This window comes from Pinus tabuliformis, chromosome 7, assembly GCF_031772625.1.
Source record: "Pinus tabuliformis cultivar Carrire ecotype Pingquan chromosome 7, CPIR1, whole genome shotgun sequence".
Classification (NCBI taxonomy): domain Eukaryota; kingdom Viridiplantae; phylum Streptophyta; class Pinopsida; order Pinales; family Pinaceae; genus Pinus; species Pinus tabuliformis.
The window spans coordinates 734,480,225-734,498,833 of record NC_142293.1 but is presented as its reverse complement, the minus strand read 5'-3'; positions in this window follow the sequence as shown (position 1 = coordinate 734,498,833).

Here is an 18,609-nt window from a genome sequence, read left to right as displayed (position 1 = left end):
CATCTATTCTAAATGGATAACTCATTCATTGAATATGGTCATAGAATATTTCACATTGTAAGCCTATTTAATATCATGAAAGGCAATGTAGAAAGGTTGGGTTTATTATTGATTGATTAGTGCTAGAAGAGAGACTGTTTTGTACTTTCAATTATTTTCATCTAAATAGAAGAAGGCCGAGGATTTTTTTTCAGGGATTATTGTGTCATATTTCTGTTGGTATGTGTGTTATCTCTGTCATTACTATTATTACTTATGTTTCCATGGTACTAAGATATTTCTTCATGCTCAGATAAGAGAATTTTCAGAATTCACCTTATGCTCTGCTTTGTATCTGCTGAAAATTTATGTATCTCTTGTTCTTCTAAAGGTAATTTGAGTTCATCCTACTTTTATGCTCATCTTGTCACCTCTAATTTTATATTCATCCATTACTACAACAAAATTAGTTAATTACCAACAGATCTCCCTACCTCTCCCTTGCTCAAGATATCATCATCATCCCTTATTCATTTGAATCATTACAAATAGATGAACCTGTTCTAAGTGGGTTTTCCTTCCTTCACTTACCTTCAAGCCACCACTTAAATTCAACATTTGGTCATCATAACTAGCTTGAAATCCAAACTAATCAACCAATTTATTGACTAAAACCATATAGAGAGAGCCCTCTCTAAAGCTAGAAGGGTTAGGTTCTAACTTGCAAGTGGTTTATGGTTACCTTTAGGTTTCTTTCCTACAACCTAAGGAAATTACATAGTGCTAACAAATCCAAGGGATTCATACACAAGGCAAGCAAAAATAAGAATCATGAAAGGGCTATGCCTCTACCAAGAAAGATAAAATTTGAAAGGTCATCAAGAGAATGTTATTCATCTAGGTACATAAGGTTTTTCTCTATTTACTGCTATTCTTGCACTAATTTTCATCATAAATCTAGACATTGTAGAGCATACTGTAAAAGTTATCAAAACCCTAGAAGGAAACTTGCAAGCAGACAAGATAGAGCTCCAAATAGATATTACAATTCAATTTCCCCATCATTCAAGTTAAATGTAGAATGTTATCAATGTCACAATGTTGGAAATATGGAATGAGACTATAGAAAGGCGTTAAATGGGCTCCTAAGAAAGTCAAAGAACATAAATTATCTAGAAATCCCACCAAGGTTTGGATAACAAAGCAAGAAAATACTAAGGTAAAAGAATACGATTTACTGAATGCTCCATAGGATTGAAATAATACAGCTTGAAGAGCCCTTGATAATGGAAATAAGGAGGGAACAATATACACAAGGTTTTACCCGAACATATTTGTTTTGAAGAGAATGTTCTCCTTGTAGAAAGAAAGTGGGAAAACATTTTCATCTAATATTCTATCTAGGATATAATTTGTGTAAGAGAATGGAGGTCCCTCTCTTGATGTAGAGAAATTTAAGATAACACCTTGCCACTATGAACCATCTAAAGCTCTTCTAGAAGTTGTCTCTAACAGAGACTAAGAACTTAATCAAATTATTTTGAAACATTAGCAAAATGAAGGAGGTTCAAGACACTTGTAGTTAAGTTAAGAAAAATATGCATTTCCAAAAAAAAAGGACCATTTTACAAAGGGAAAAAATATTTGGAGTTGCAGATAAAAGGATCACTGGTTTAGAATACCTTCATTCTACATGACCATGAAAGGCCTTGCTTAGAGTTACTAAAAATATTTTTGATGGTGGTATGGAACATAAAAGGCAATGTTGTGGTTGAACATGAGATTTTTTAAAAATAAAAAACTTGTTACTTGCAATAAAGTACTTATACTAGAAATGAACAAGGAAAAATATTGAATGGTTTATGAATTATTTATATGCTCCAAGAGTTTTGGAAGCTCATACATTGGTAGGAATTATGTTGCTTAGTTTTTAGTAGTTGGATTTTTTCTAGGGTATTTATCACACATGATCCAGCTATATATGGCTCTAAGGACCCGTTTCTAGCATGTTTACAGAACCTATTGTGGGATATTATAGTAATATATGTGAAAAGTTCATGCGGTAGGAAAAGTCCTTTCAAAGGTAAGGGTAAAATGTAGCAGCATGGGAGAGGTAAGGATCAACACACCAAGGATGGGTAAATAACAGAGCTTGAGAAATTTTTTCATCTTAACCTGAATTTGAAAAAGCCATAAACCATTTTTTAGATCTCTATTTGATTGAAATGATATATGTTCTGGACTCCAAACAAATATGGATCAAAAGGAGAAAATATGACAATTGGAGTAGCATGATGATAGGGGGAGCACCCCATTTTCCATTGATGTCAAATAGGGAGAGAATATTGAAAATGATAAATGGTGAGAATATTGCCACCAATGAAAATGGGGAAGATTGTTGAGATTGCATCATTGTTGTCATTGATGGCCCAATAAAAGGAAATAAATATCTTCCTATGAGAAGGATTGTTGAGCTACTTGATTGGTCGTCCTACTACTATCCCTATAAGTCAACATGTTTAGTCTATTTTTTTGGTTTACATGGCATCCACCGTATATCTATGTCAAAATGGATATTTTTTCTCTCATCTAAAGAAAGAAAGGGAACATGAACACTAATAATATTTTTGCAAAGTATGATGAGCCGTGCATGGAGAAAGGAGGCTTCACATAATAGAGAAGAACATGACAGATAAAAACATAGTAATAAATTATTTGCAATAGAAGGTAAGAATCTAGAATATGAAAGAAGAAATCATCAAAGGTCCCAACAGACATAATGAAAAATATAAAATGACCAACCTCTGAAAAAAGTATGAATATAAAGAATTTAATCACACCATCCATTTTCTTTAATAATATGTAGTTAATGTGTGCAATTTCAAAGTTGAATTTATGGAATATAAGTCTAGTTCTAATTTAGAATTGATCACATAAATACAGGGTGTATTACCCATGTCCAAAATGATGAAGGAAATTGGTCTATTGTGGTAATAGATAATGAGCCAAAAATATGACAATCCTACTAAAAAATTGAATGATTTGCAAAAAAATGTGTGATCATTCCTGAAAACAAAATTTTCAAGAGGAAAAATTAATGGTGTTCTTATTTGTTTTATACACCATAGTTTGGCTTCACAAGCCACAAGTCACCCCCATTTCCAAGAGACATGACAATTCATGAAAGGTTTAATTAGTATAAACATGTCATTGTTCAACCTCATTTGAGGATCCAAGTCGATCAAGCACAAAAAAATAAACCCAGACCTGAGGTAGATGAAAGAGAAGTTTCAAAACTCATGACCCAAGGAGCAAGGAACAAAAGACATATTTTGGTGGTTATATTCCATATTCATTTTTTGGTTATTCCATCTGGGTGGGACAATCTTCATCCTTTTCTCATGAATAGACATTGGCCCTTTTTTGAGAAACAAATATTTACCTTTGAAGCAACAAATCTCAACCTTTTAGAGTAGTAGACATTGGTGGAGTAGTATACCATGTGCTAATTTAACATAATTCATCATACTCTAAAAAGACCTAGGACTAATCTATTGGATCGAGCCTCATGTTGTCACGAACAAACTTTGACATCCATCTTAGAACATATTTAGGGCGTCGTACGAGTAGACATTCTATCGATATTGAAGTAGGCTTAATCGACCTCTTGGAAAAGAATTACCTCGACCTATGATGCATATTAAATAAATATTCATAACTTTATTTAAATATACTTTTAAAGAATTATTTCAATGCACACTTAGGTCATTATGATCAATTCTTGAAGGCATCTTGAAGACAACTTGAATCATTGTTGAAGGAAACCATGAAATAATTATGGTAGACAATCTTGGAAGATACTTGGAGTAGTATTAAAGATTATTTTGTAACCACTAATGAAGGTTATTTTGAGTTAAGTTTCGAAGAACCCACAATAATAACCATATTCTGTCAACGTTTCAAATCGTAACAAGGATCCATCAGCAGGACAATTTCTGAATGATGATAGTAGAAGAGCTAAATGAGAGGATAAATAGTTATGAGATGATATGTTTTAAGGATGAGATGAAGGTCGGCTAAAAATAAGAACATAGGATTTTTATTTAAAATAATAATTATTACTATCCACAATATTTAATGCTTTTTATTGTAATTTTTAATAATTTTTGAATAGGTTAATAAGAATTAAGAAATTAATTAATTAATTAAAAATAATTATAATAATTAAAAACTATTTATTATTAAATCTTATCCCTAAAAGAAATAATTAGTTGATTAATAGATCTTGATAATTAAATAGTAATTCTTAATATAAATAATTAATAATTATAATACTTAATAATGATAATTAATAATAATATGGCTCTTTAGGGCATAAAGTATTCAGGAAGTAAACTCACACAGAAAGCTACCTCCACGCTGATTCCCACCATCACCTGTCCCCGAATTTTGGTGTTCTTAACACTCCGGCTATTAAAACCCTTTGAATTTCTCACTCTGAGCATCTTGACAAAGAGAAGAAACATTTAGTTTCATTATTTAAGGGTATAGGCTATGAAGAAAAAGAAATTCAAAAAGCTACAGAGAGGGTTGAAAGAAGGGTGTTATCTTAGGAGCCTAAGGCTCAAGACCAACCCCAGTGTAGTAGGGTGTTCCTACCTTATATTCAAGGCGCGACAGATAAGATTGCTAAAATCCTAAGAAGGAAAGACATAGTCACACAGTTCGCAGCACCTGGAACAATTAAACAAGGCATGAGGTCTGTCAAAGATAATATTGATAGACATCAACTAAAGGGAGTTTATAAAGTTTATTTTTCTTGTGGCAGAAGCTACAGTGGTGTAACAGGTTGTTCTTTGTAGAACATACTGAAAGAACATGGAGTTGATATTAGGAATGGAAGGTCTTGTACTTCGGCCCTAGTAGAGCATTCTTGAAAAACTAAGCACCATATATGTTTGGAAAGCGCCTCAATTGTTGCAAAAGAGGAACAACTTCATAGGCGAAAGATTAGGGAGGCTCTTGAGATTATAAAACATCCATAAAATCTCAACAGGGACAATGTTATCGAGATCATTGGAAGCTAACTTCCCTTAATTAGAGAAATTAAAACCACCAATACATCCTAGGTATAGCACCTTAGGTAACTGTCTTCCTCTCCTATCTTTCTAATCTTATTTTATAAATAAACATAAAAATTAGTATTATTATTTTTATTCTTAATAATAATTATTAGTATTATTAAGTATTTATAACAATAATAAGTATTTAATTATAATAATTATTTATAATAATAATAATAAGTATTATTATTATTATTAATTATTATTAATTCTTTATAATAATAACCAGTACTTAATAATTATAAGATCTATTAATCAATTAATTAAACTAACTAATTAAGTACTTATAATAATAATTAGTATTTAGTTATAATAATTATTTATAATAATGATTATTATTATTAATTATTTTTATTAAGTGTTATACTTATTAATTATTTATGTTAAGAATTAGTATTTAATTATGAAGACGTATTAATCAACTAATTATTTATTTTAGGGATAAGATTTAATAATAAATAGCTTTTAATTATTATAATATTTTTAATAAATTAATTAATTTCTTAATTATTATTAATCTATTAAAAAATTATTAAAAAATTACAACAAAAACTTTAAATATTGTGGATAATAATAATAATTATTTTAAATAAAAATCCTAGGTTCTTATTTTTACCCGACCTTCATCTCATCCTTAAAAAAAATCATCTCATAACTATTTATCCTCTCATTTAGCTCTTCTACTATCATCATTCAGAAATTGTCCTGATGATGGATTCCTGTTGAGATTTGAAACATTGACAAAATATGGTTATTACTGTGGGTTCTCTAGAACTTATCTCAAAAGAAATGAACCAAAGATGTCTAAAATCTAGAATGAAGGTTATTGTCGAAGAAACATTGAAGGTACTCTTGGAACATTGAAGATTGTTAAACAACAATCATGCTCGGAGAATATTTGAAGACTAGCACTTGAAGGAATATTTTGTTGGAGCAACCGTAGAAGTTTTCTTGAAGAAGACCTAATTTTTTTGTAAAGGTAGATTCTTTTGGAAACCTAATCCTCTATGGGTTGGTGTGGAATGTGAACAACCACCAGAGTCCAAGAGACATTGGAAGATGAATCCAACAGTCGTGTATAATGTACTATAAATGTATATCATGTCAATAATACATGCAATTCAATGTTCTATCATTTATGACTGTTTACATTCCATGTGAGTTTAACATGGTATCAGAGCGAGCGATCTCCTGTTGTGCTCATATTTGAGCCACTTGTTTTATGGCCTCTCTGTGCATGTCAGTTCTGCCATCAGTTCTACATTTAATGAATGTCCCATCAGCTAAATTCTAGCTGCATTCTCTATCATTTCTGTCACAATAAATTCTCTATTCTTTGTTTATGCTTAAGGCTTCCAGGCCCCAACCTGGGCTCTTCCAACACTTGTGACCTTCCCTCTCTCTACTTGGCTTGATTCCATCGAAACTGTCTTTTGCACACCCATTATGCCTTCAACAAAATCTTGTTTTTAAAGTTATTAACCAATACTAGAGACTCTTATATACAACAGGTGGTATACATTTATTTTCCCATGACTGTTTTCCTTTTCTAATGCTCATATGGCAAACAACCAGTGTGAGAAACTAGGTATCTGAATCAGTTTTTATGTCATAAATACTCTCTGTGCCTTTCATAAATGCCAACACTGACATTTCTATTACCCTTGCTAGACCTGCACTCTGTGCATTCTCCCATGCAAATAACACTCATATTCAACATTTTCTAGATGTTGTCCTCCTAGTTTTTTAATGAACATAACGGTGCTCTGTGGAAAAGAACAAAACTAAATTGAAGTTGGGAACAACTGTAGTGATATAGCCTTTCTGGAGATAGTTTCATTTGAAGAGAGAATGTGTGTTTTTGGTATGTTGTTTCCTTCAAGCGGTTCATTTAAGTTATATTGCATTAGAATGATAAACACTATTGTATATATGGTCATTGATCTCTTCATAGTCTTCATGTGAAAATCAATTAATTTTACAACGAAATCCCAAGGAGGTGGCGATTCAAGTGTAGTATCTTCTCATGCCTATGTGAGGAGGTGAGAAGTATGGCTCACAGTTTTTTAAAACTGTGTGAATGAATTATCCGGGAAGGATTCTATGAAATCATAGTTGTTGAAATAAAGTATCGTTAACATCGTCTTGGTGGTATCGTGTTGTTGGACTAACATATATGTTGGTGAGTTTGGAATCAAGATTGAGAACAAATTGACAGAAGATTAAAGCGTTATATTTACTCAGGGATGAGAGTTCATTTCCTTTGGTAATCAAGCGTGTTTGATTAGGGATCGAGTTCGTATATTCATTAAGGATGAAATTATTTTATTGCAGGTTGAATACTTTGAGGTAGTCTAAATTCATAAATTCCTTGGAAACTAAACCAAACTACTATGGAAGCCAAGTTTATACATATTTCTGGAGATCGAGATTGATCTCTAACGCAAGTTGAATATTCCCACATTGAAGGTTGAATCTCTTTGGAGCTTTCTTGAATTATTCAACTGAACTCCTTTGTCTTCCTTGCGACTCCATTCTACAACCATATGCACAAACCAAGGGGAAAGGTATGTATGAAATTTCGTGAAGTGGGGTCACAAGTTGGAATTTGGTGAATTATCCAAGCAAACCAAATTTTTGTGACACTCCATGGTATTGTAATTTGGTGATATTTACATGCTTTAAGAAGGGAGCCAAGATGGAGAGCTAGGGCTACCCATTTGTTGTAAAGTTAATTTTTATAAAAGAATTGAAGGATGGAACTTTTCAATTCTAGGTGTAACCAATCAATTGTCGAGAGCCTTCTTATTTTAAGGACTAAGATCTGTCATTATTAGAAGGAGTTCTATATTTTATTGTTATCATTATCTTATAGCCATCCTTTTTGAGGAAGAACAAGATATTGTCTTGGGAAGACAATATCAATATCATTGAAGGACAAAACTCTCCTTATCTTAGGTCATGAAGCATCAACAATTGAAGCAGGAGGACAAACTGTTATAACATAGGTTCTAGAATTTGAAGAACACGATGTGATCTCTCTTGTGAATTGGTATCAGGAACTTGGTAGGCCCTGCAGTCAAATACATTGGTAATACTAGCAGTCTCTGTATATAAGTATAAAAATTCCAACTTTTCATCCTTGGCGGTCATTTTTTGGTGAAGGCATTGATCACTATAATTTATTCATTCTCGGGTGCAGTGTTTGTGAGATTCACATGATATGTTCAATGAAAATGGCCAGAATTAATATAGTATTAGAGTTATTAAAAACTCAGATAGATTCCTCTGATCATGACACAGTCGAAACCAACAAAAATACTCTTGTTAACATTCGAACATGTCTACAACATACATAGGAAAAGGTACAAGTTTTGGAGCTTGAATCTCAGCTTCAGCAAGAAGAATTACAACACTGGAGTGATAATTTGTGAACATGTTTTTGTATAGAACATTGAGATAGACTCTTGTCAGCAATAAGAATATAAAGTTGAGGTTGATTCACATTCAATGCTTAGTTCAAGAGCATATTTTCATGTTGAGGCAGAAGTTTAGTTTGCACTTCCCAAGCTGATCATTAGACCTTGGGAAGAGCTTGTCCATAACAAGCACAAAACTAGTCTTGGATATGATAATGATTTGTCCTTTCATATTCTGTATTACTCAAAGGCCATCCAGTTTCATAGTGCTGGTTCCTTCATGAGAGTTCACCTTCACCTGTTCCAGATTTCGCTCCTCTTCCACAACAACAAAAAACCAATTTTAAATGGCAACACTGTGATAGAGTTGGCCATATAAAAGATCACTTTTTTTATTTTCATCCATGTGAGCACTATCATAAAAGCACTCATTCTTCAAACAAATGCTTCAAAAACAAGCCTCCTGTAAGAACAAAGATTTATCTTGGATGGTTTTCTTCTTGGAAATGGGCTTCAACAGCCAAGAAGATATTTCAATCATATGTTAGAACTTGTTCTAGAGTATTGAACAATATTGCAGTTGATTTTTCTCCATCATCTCACCTTGTATCTGACATGGGGAAAAGTAATGGTCATCTACAAGCTTCAAAACCACATCAAGCAAGCCTGAGCCGCAACTTGCCATACCAGATTCAAAGTTGTAGCTAGAGAGAAAGATATCCCTGAGAATGCCTTCAGTTGGTGATGCCTTTTCATAGAATTGGGGACACTTCGTCTAGTAGAATATTTCATCTTTTTACTAGTTTTGGAAAAGTTCCAAGAATTGCATTAAGCATTCCAGAGTTGTTTCTCATCCTTAAACCATCCGATGTTGAGACCTCTATTTTCAGGTTGAGGTTCTCCCTTTTTATGCGGGGTGAGACCTCCCTTTCAAGGTTGAAGGTTTCCCTCTTCAAAACATGAGGAGCACTTCCTCTAGCAGAAGACCTCAGCTTCATGCCAGATTTGGAAGAGTTTTGGGAACTACACTAAGCGTTCCAATGTTAGTGGTCATCCTTAAACCACCCCCTTATACCAAACATTTCAGAGAGCACATCCAGCCTAGTATTGCCATGCATTTTTGCACATTTTTTATTACAACTCTCTTCTTGGATTCATACATACCCCTTCGGATTAAGGGGGGAATGTTGGACACCTAATCCTCTATGGGTTGGTGTGGAATGTGAATAGCTGCTAGAGTCCAAGAGAAGTTGGAAGATGAATCCAACAATGATGTACAATGTACTATAAATGTACATCATGTCAATAATACATGCAATTCAATGTTCTATCATTTATGATTGTTTACATTCCATGTAAGTTTAACAAATTTGAGAGAATTTTGTAGACATATCTTGGAAACATTTTACAAAAGTATTTGAAGTCTTTCATGGAGTCTTGAAGTAGCACTAAAGTCACCTTGAAAATTGAAACAAGTAGAGTGGGTTGGAAACCTAGAAGATTGGAGTGCTCATACAAGGTTGGATCCTTGTAGGAAACTAGGTTGTAGCCTCATTGATACTAGGTTTCAGTTTGGGTCGTCAGGGTTGGATCCTTGAAGGAGTGAAATTTTTTGCTGTAGAAGTAGGAGCTTGAGTTTTGTACATAAGGATTAGAGTCCTCATTGTTTTCCATTAATACAATTATTTTTCTTGTTTCACATCATGTTTTCTATTTTTCTTGTTCCACAATTCAGCCCTTGCTCAATATTTCTAGCACTTGAATCAATGCATCAATTTTAGTGAAATACAAAAATATTCATGGCTTTCTAATCCAATGTTTCCAATGTTTTGTAAAAGCATTTATTCCTTCTTATAAATGTTTAATAATGTTCAATATTATGCAATATTATATAATTTATATATTTGTCTATTTGTATATCTTTCTCATTCCCTTTCTCTCCCCCCACCATATATATATATATATATATATATATATATATATATATATATATATATATATATATATATATATATATATATATATATATATATCCTATATATTTCTTTTCCTCTCTCTTATTTCCTCATTGTCCCCTCCATCTATATTTCTATATACTTTTGTATCTCCTTCTTCGTCTCTCTATCTCACCCCCAAAAAATATACAATATCTCTCCCTCCCTGATCCTCTCTCTCCCACTTCCCCTTCTCTCCTTATCTCTTCCCTCCCTCTATCCTCTCTTTCTCGCTCTCTCTCCATTTCTCTCTCTCTATCTCTTTCTTCTTCCCTCTCTCTCCCTCTCCCTCTATCTCTCCTTCTATCTGTCAAGTCCTCTCTCTCTTCCCATCTCTGTATCTCCCTCTCTCTCTTCCCCTTATCTCTCTCTTAGTCTCCTCTATTTTTCTCTCTTCCCTCCTTCTCTCCTTTCTTCATCACTCTCTCTTTATCTCTCCCCTATCATTCCCTCTCTCTCTCCATATTGACTGAGTTGGAGAGAGAAATAGGTGGGGATGGGAGAGAAGTGACAGAAGGGAGAGAGAGGAAATAAGAGAGAGAGGACTTGATAGAGACGAAAAGAGAAGGGAGAGGGAGAATTTGACATACAAAAGAAGAGAAGGAGGGACAAAGATGAAGGAAAAGGGAGAGGACTTGATGGAGAGAATAAGAGGAGGGAGATAGAGATGACGTTAGAGGGGAAAAGAGAGGGAAGGAAGAAGGAAGACATAGAGATATAAAGGTGGAGAGAGAGGGGGGGAATGAAAAGGGAGATATGGAGGGAGAGTGGGGGATAGAGGAGAGCAGGGGGAAGAGAGAGAGAAGGAGAGACAAAGGGAGTGAATGGAAAGAGAGAGAGAGAAATAAGGGGAAGAGAGAGAGAGGGAGAGGGAGAGGAAGGGAGAGAGAGTTTCTAGCTTTGGGGGTGAGATAAAGAGACAAAGAAGGAATATGAAGGGATATAGAGATATATATGAAGGGGAGGAGAAATAAGAAGAGAGAGACAAAGGGAGGGAGGGAGGAAGGGAGATATAGTGTGTGTATATTTTGGAGTGGTGAGATATAGAGATGAAGAAGGAGACGTGGAGGGTATATATATATATATATATATATATATATGGTGGAGGAAGAAATAGGGAAGAAGAGAGGGACACACACAGAGAGAGAGAGAGAGAGAGAGAGAGAGAGAGAGAGAGAGAGATGGGGGGAGAGAGAAAGAGGGAGGGAGGGAGATATACACACAGGTGGAGTGGAAAGCGAGGGAAGAAAAAAGAGATACATAGAGACAAATACATATATTATATAGTATTATATAATATTTACCTTTATTAACTATATGAAGAGGAATTAAATCTTTTGCGACATGTACAAGAAGTTAGATTTAGAAATCCATGAATATTTTAGTTTTTTAGTAAAATAAATGTCTTAATTTAAGTGTAGATGTTGATTTATAATATTATCTATTTGATTGCAATCAATGCATTGATTTCAATGTAGTTTTTGATTTCTAATCCTGTTTGATTACTCACACCAGATGCATTAATTTGGTGTATATGCTAACTTCTAATCCAATTTTATTAGTTGCCCTATATGCATTTATTTCAGTGTAGATTTTGATTTCTAATCCTATTTGACTTCCTGCACTAGACATGTTAATTTTAGTCTAGGTGTTGATTTCTTATTTGATGTAACTAGATGTATGATGTATATTAATTTCAAAGTAATTAGATTAATAGTGATTGTTGATTTTAGTGCAAGAGAAAAAAAAATATTGGATACATGCAATGATTTATGTGTTACAGTAATTCAACAATAAATAAAATACTTGAATTTTCATCGTAAATAAAATGTTTGCTTACCTAAAATGTTTTCTTCTTGAGAATGTAAATGGTTTGTAATTGAATTTATTATTATTATTCCCATTTTCCATCATTCAACATTATTAGTCTCTTTTCATTTAGACAAGGTAATAGGAAAAAAATACTATTGACACTTGGGATTTAACTCTCCATAAGTCATAGAGATTGACATTGGAGCAAGAGAGACCAGTATGACATTTGATACAATAGATGGAGTTAAAGATTTGAAAGGCATACAATTTCAATTTCCTTTCTCATATGATCAATATGATGAGATGGAAAAACTAACAGATGTGACAATAAAAATAGTAGAAGAAAATAGTTTTAGAATGATCACAATGAAGATTATTTTTAATCGATTACATTCTTATTATTCACATTCTCTATCATTCGAGACTATTACATTTCCATTTTGCATCCAAATTTTTATTTCATCATTTTTCCCCATTCAAGTTATTAACAATGTTTTCCATCTCAACAAACCAAGGTAACCAAGTAAATTTAATGTTAAAATGACTAGATTAATCTTATACACATTTAGCATATTTAAAAGGATTAGATTAATTAGATGTTCAACAAATTTTGTGTGATCACCTGTGATTGAAACCAACCTATATCCATCTTAACTTCAGATCTATCATGTGCCGAGAGGTAATCTCTCAAGGAGAAAATATTTCCGCATGTTTTACACTAAAAAAAGAGGTTTGAAACTCGAGAGATTTGATCCCTCTTGAAACTTAGATGTGAGGTTAAGATGGATCTAGGATGGTTTAATTGAAAGGACATATAAGTTTTAAATGTTAAATTTTTATAAACATTTACACCACTATGTCAGCCCCCCATACTGGATAATAGAGCTTCTCGACATAATTACATTCAACCTTTTTTTTCTTAATTAAGCCGACATGTAAATGTTAAATGTTTACAAACATTTTACCACTACAACATCCCCCCTATATTAGGTTGTAGAAATGCTTGTAAACATTTAAAACTTAACATTCATATGTCATCTAAATTAAAACAAAATAAAAGGTTAAAAGCAATATAGAGATGAGATTTTATAGCGTTGGTAAATGAGTGTAAACATTCAAATGTTAATCAATTAATAATAAAAAGTTAAAAGTAATAAAAATAATAATTCAATTTGTTATATTGTAATCCTATTTTCCAAGACAATGTAGTTCCTCCAAATCAAGTTAGAAATTATTCTTTGGGAACAATTGCATAAATACATATAATGTACATTGGCTAATGCTAAATTAATAATTGAAAATAACAAAATCATCCTATAGTATTACTTCTAAAGGAATTAATAAATTGAGATATGAAATGGATAAGTAAATTGTTGAAATTGCATAAATTTTGTTGGGTAGTAGCCACTAGTAAATCTACACATTTACAAATTTACTCCTCATAAGTTTGAGGAAAACATAAATAATAGTGGGATGTAACTCCTATTATTTACATCTTATTCCTATTCAATTATTAATAAAACTATTTGCTCTTTTTCTTTTTTCCTTTTAATTTTTCAAAAAATATATATGGAATTTTGTATCTAATCATGAAAAATTTGTCCCCTTATTATAAATGCCTTTTTTTTCCTTTTAAAATTAAATCTTGTAAAATTTGTATTTTTTAAAACATATTTATACATTTAAAAAATAATACTATTTATATATTTTTCTTTTTGAATTTTTGATATATATATGAAAAAAAAAAGTGCAGATATATTTTTATTGTCTTATGGAGGGATAATAGTACTTTATGGAAATGATATTTGTTTTATTGATTTTACATGTGAATATATTTCATTTTTTTACCAACCTATTATTTGAATTTATATAAAGCTTTTGTAATGTAGATACGCCAAATATCACTTTTAGTCATATATTTTGTAGATATAGTTATTTTTTTTCTTAATACAGTGTAATGTAGTCTTCATGGTGTAAGTTAAGATGATCTCTTATAAGTATATTAATTTGAATCGCATGATCTTCAACCAAATCTTATTTTATCAAAATTTCTATGTATTTTTTAAGATGTTCAATAATGTAGTCTTCATGGTGTAAGTTAAGATGATCTCTTATAAGTTGAATAGCATGATTTTCAACCAAATCTTATTTTATCAAAATTTCTATGTATTTTTTAAGATGTTCAATATTTATAGTGATCTAAATTTTTAATAAATATAATAACAGAGTAGTTTAACCAAAAGGGGTAAGGAGTTGTGTAACTAATAGGGGTAAGGAGTAGTGTAACTAATGATTTTTCTTGTAAGAATTCAATAATTCAATTTTGAGCAAGATCTTAATTTCTTGTTATTTAAAAAACACTTTTAAATATATAAAGAGACAAAACATCCATAAAAAATCTAATTTTACACATTAAACAACTTAAATTTATGATTCTTAAAAAAAATTCATCAAAAAATATATGTGAAAAAAAAATCATTTCATCATTTAATTAAATTACATATAAAAGAAACTTAAAATCTTATATGAGTTAATATTTACAATATATATATATATATATATATTCCCTTTTTAATAATTATTTGCCATTATGTATTATTGGTCACTTTACATTCAAATGAGATAATAAAAAATAATGAAACCTACTTGGGTAACAACCATGTTAACTACATTTATTGGAATATTATGTTATAAAATGCAGTGTAAATTATATATATTTATATATAAATAGATTTATTTCAAAGTATTTTTGAAATAGTAGATCACACAATTTTATTAATAAAGTTAATCATAAATATTAATGTTGAATTTAGTACTAATTATATTTTTAATTTTTAAATATTGAAAATATATTTAATAATTTGTAAATTTTAATTTATTTATTATTTTAACATCATTATAGTTTTATATTTGAACTTTATAATCATAATTATTATAATAATACTTATATTCTTGAAATGACCAATAAATTTGTGTATTATAGAATTACATAAATGTCTTGCAATCTGGTTATATATTCCATGGTAAAAGAGTTATATTATTAACTTATAATTTAAATTATATAGATATATAATATAATATTTTTATTTAAGTAATCTAATTTTTAAATTTTATTATTAGTTTAAAAATCACCTATAAATATTATAAAAATATAGCAATATTATTTTTATTAAAATAAAAAAAATTATAAAAGATTTAGTTTAAAATATTTTTAATAAATATTAATTGTATAAGGTAAAATAACAAAAACAAAATATATGATTTTTATATTTACGTTTCTGTGATCCATAATGAATTAAGCTAAAGTTTTTTTGGTAGAAATCACATAAAAGAATTTTTTGATCCACTTTTTGAACAAAAAGTGTGGTTCATAATCTGGTCCTGATGATGAACCACACTTGTTAGTTTGAAAGCCGTAGGCCAAAAAATTTTCTTATATGATTTCTACCAAAAAGCTTTACTTAATTTATTATGGATCACCTAAATACAGTGATTTTATTGTTTTAATATTAAATTAATAGTTAATAAATTTTACCACATTTATAATAGGAAAGTTTCTATTTTATTTTGATTAATGACTTTTTACCATATGTAAAACTAAAATTTATAATTTGGACCTCAACATGAAATAAATGTTTAATGAACTCGAAGAAGTGTGAAGTCAATGCCACATCAGGGAACAACGGCACTCCGAACTTGAAAACGGCCATCAGCCAGGTCAGCAGTGTGGGCACCACAGGGGGAAGCATTTAAAACACAAATTTATGCGAGTAAAAGATCGTGGAGGTATCGATTGCAGGTGCATAAAACCGCTATGATGCGTTTTGGAAAATAGTGAATTGAAAAAGACATAGCCGTTGTTGAGGTGGATAAAACGGCTATGATGTGTTCTGGAAAATAGTGAATTGAAAAAGGCATAGCCGTTGAGGACACGAGGAAATAAATGAGGATAGAATACATCATGTTTTCCATCAAATAAATAAGGATTGAAGTTATCATGTTTTCCATCTGTCGAGAGAGCTCCAAGAAAGGCTTGCTGGTGCACATCTGCGTGCACACCCATACATACCGTGAGTGTGAAGGGAGGGGACTACATAGAATCATCATCATCCTCTGAACGCTCAAGGCATGTCCAAAGGATAAAAAAGGTGAACTTATAATCCCTGGGAATTTCAATTTCTGTAAATTGCAGGATGCAAAGCAGGATCACATTCTGTGTGGGAGTGGGAGCATGGTATGGGAATAGGTGCAGAGCCTAACCAGGTACTCAGTCGTCGTCGATACTCTGCAAAACGAAGCGAATTGACATTGCCCACGCTAGGGCAATTTGACCCGATCAACCGGAGGGCGTGGGGTACGTCCAATATTCTAACCCTCGTGGCTTCCACCGAATGTTCAGGGGGCTTGACCGACTCTGCATATGTGCTGGAGTGAAGCACATCGGGAGGAACTATCGTTTGAAGAACCAGCGAGAGGACGTGGTGGTGATCGAGGACACGTGATGGATTTCTGATAAGGAGGCCATCAGATTCTGAAAGGGAGTCAGAGCATCTTGGGTAGTGGGTCGATTTAGCATTGCACCTGGTTGATTTGTCGTTTTCATTTTGCTTTTTCTTTCTTTTGTGGATGCTTTAGCAATGGCCATCGTTATTTCCCTCTTCTTTGCTTGTAGTCTTTTCGTGGGTTCTGGGTTTTAGGTTTTTGGGTCTTGGGTTTTAGTTTAGATATTGGTATTTTTTTGGGTTTTGGGTTTTAGATATTGGTATTTTTTTTGGGTTTTGGGTTTTAGTTTAGATATTGGGTTCTAGATATTGTTTCTTTGTGGGAGATGAGAAGATATGTTGGCTTGGTTACACCTTATAGCTGTGGTTGATGTACTTCCCACATGTTGTGCAAAGGTTAAAAAGAGGTATGCATTGCTTTTTTTAGATTTTTTTGGGTGCGTGTGTGGAGATGTAGGAACATTGCGGAGGAGCTCGTCGGAATATGGTGTGAACATTCAACTTTGGAAAATAATCATGGGAGGTATTTTTCATATACTTTAGGTTTAGATATGCTTTATATTTGGTTCTACGTTAGTTGTTAAAGAATTTACGTTGTATTTGTTTTCTTTGTTAAAGAATTTATGTTGTATTTCGTAAGAAAAGAAAGATTACAATAACTAAATGAAATAAATAGAGTAAAGAATTTATCAAAAATTTTAAAATTATAATAGCGGAATGAAATAAATAGAATAAAACCATTTTGCTTAAATAGATTTTTCTTCGGAAGGTGAATAGTTATTTATACTTGTTTTTTTATTTAAAAATCAAGAAAATGCTTTTAAGATAGATCTATTACTATCTTCGAAGTTCAATAGTTATTTATAAGTATTTTTTTATTTAAAAATCAAGAAAGTGTTCTTAGGAAAGTGCTTTTTTTTTACTAGAGGAAGAAATCAAGAAAATGCTTTTAAGATAGATCTATTACTATCTTCAAAGTTCAATAGTTATTTATAAGTATTTTTTTATTTAAAAATCAAGAAAGTGCTCTTAGGAAAGTGCTTTTTTTACTAGAGGAAGAAAATACTTTGCTTCACCGTATTTATTTTTATTTGTTATTTGTTTATTCAACATCACACATGGAGATGAAATTTTATGCTGACATCTTACTCATTTCAAGTAAATGTTAATTAAGATTTCTATTGATTATTTTTATTATATATATTTTTTCCTTATAATTAAACAATTTTGTTTGTTTAATGTAATGTGATTTAATTTAATTTGAAGTAATATTCATTATTACTATATTTAAATGATATTTTGTTTTTTAAGGAGAAACAATATTGTGAAGATATTTCATTGTATTGTTTTGAATATAGAATATATGTATTTTGAGTTTTTAAAATTTAAAGGGAGAAAGATAGAGAGAGGGGGAAGTGAGAGGGAGAAAGGTAGAGAGAGAGAGTGGAGGTATAGGAAGAGAGAGAGTGAGAGGGAGTGATAAAGAAGAGAGTAAGGGAAGGAGGGAGGGAGGGAGTGGGAGAGGGAGTGGTAAAGAAGAAAGTGAGGGAGGGAGAGAAGGGGGTGAGAGAGAGAGAGAGATGGATGGAGGGGGAGAGGGAGGGTAGATGGAGGGAGGGGGACAGGGGGGAGTTGAGAGAGAGAGGGGGGAGTGGGAGTGGGGTTGAAGGAGGTAGGGGGGGGCGGGCAGGTTGAGAGAGGAAGAGGCGGAGTGGGAGTGGGGTTGAAGGAGGTAGGGAGGGATGGAGGAGGAGGTAGAGAGAGAGAGGAGGCAGAGGGG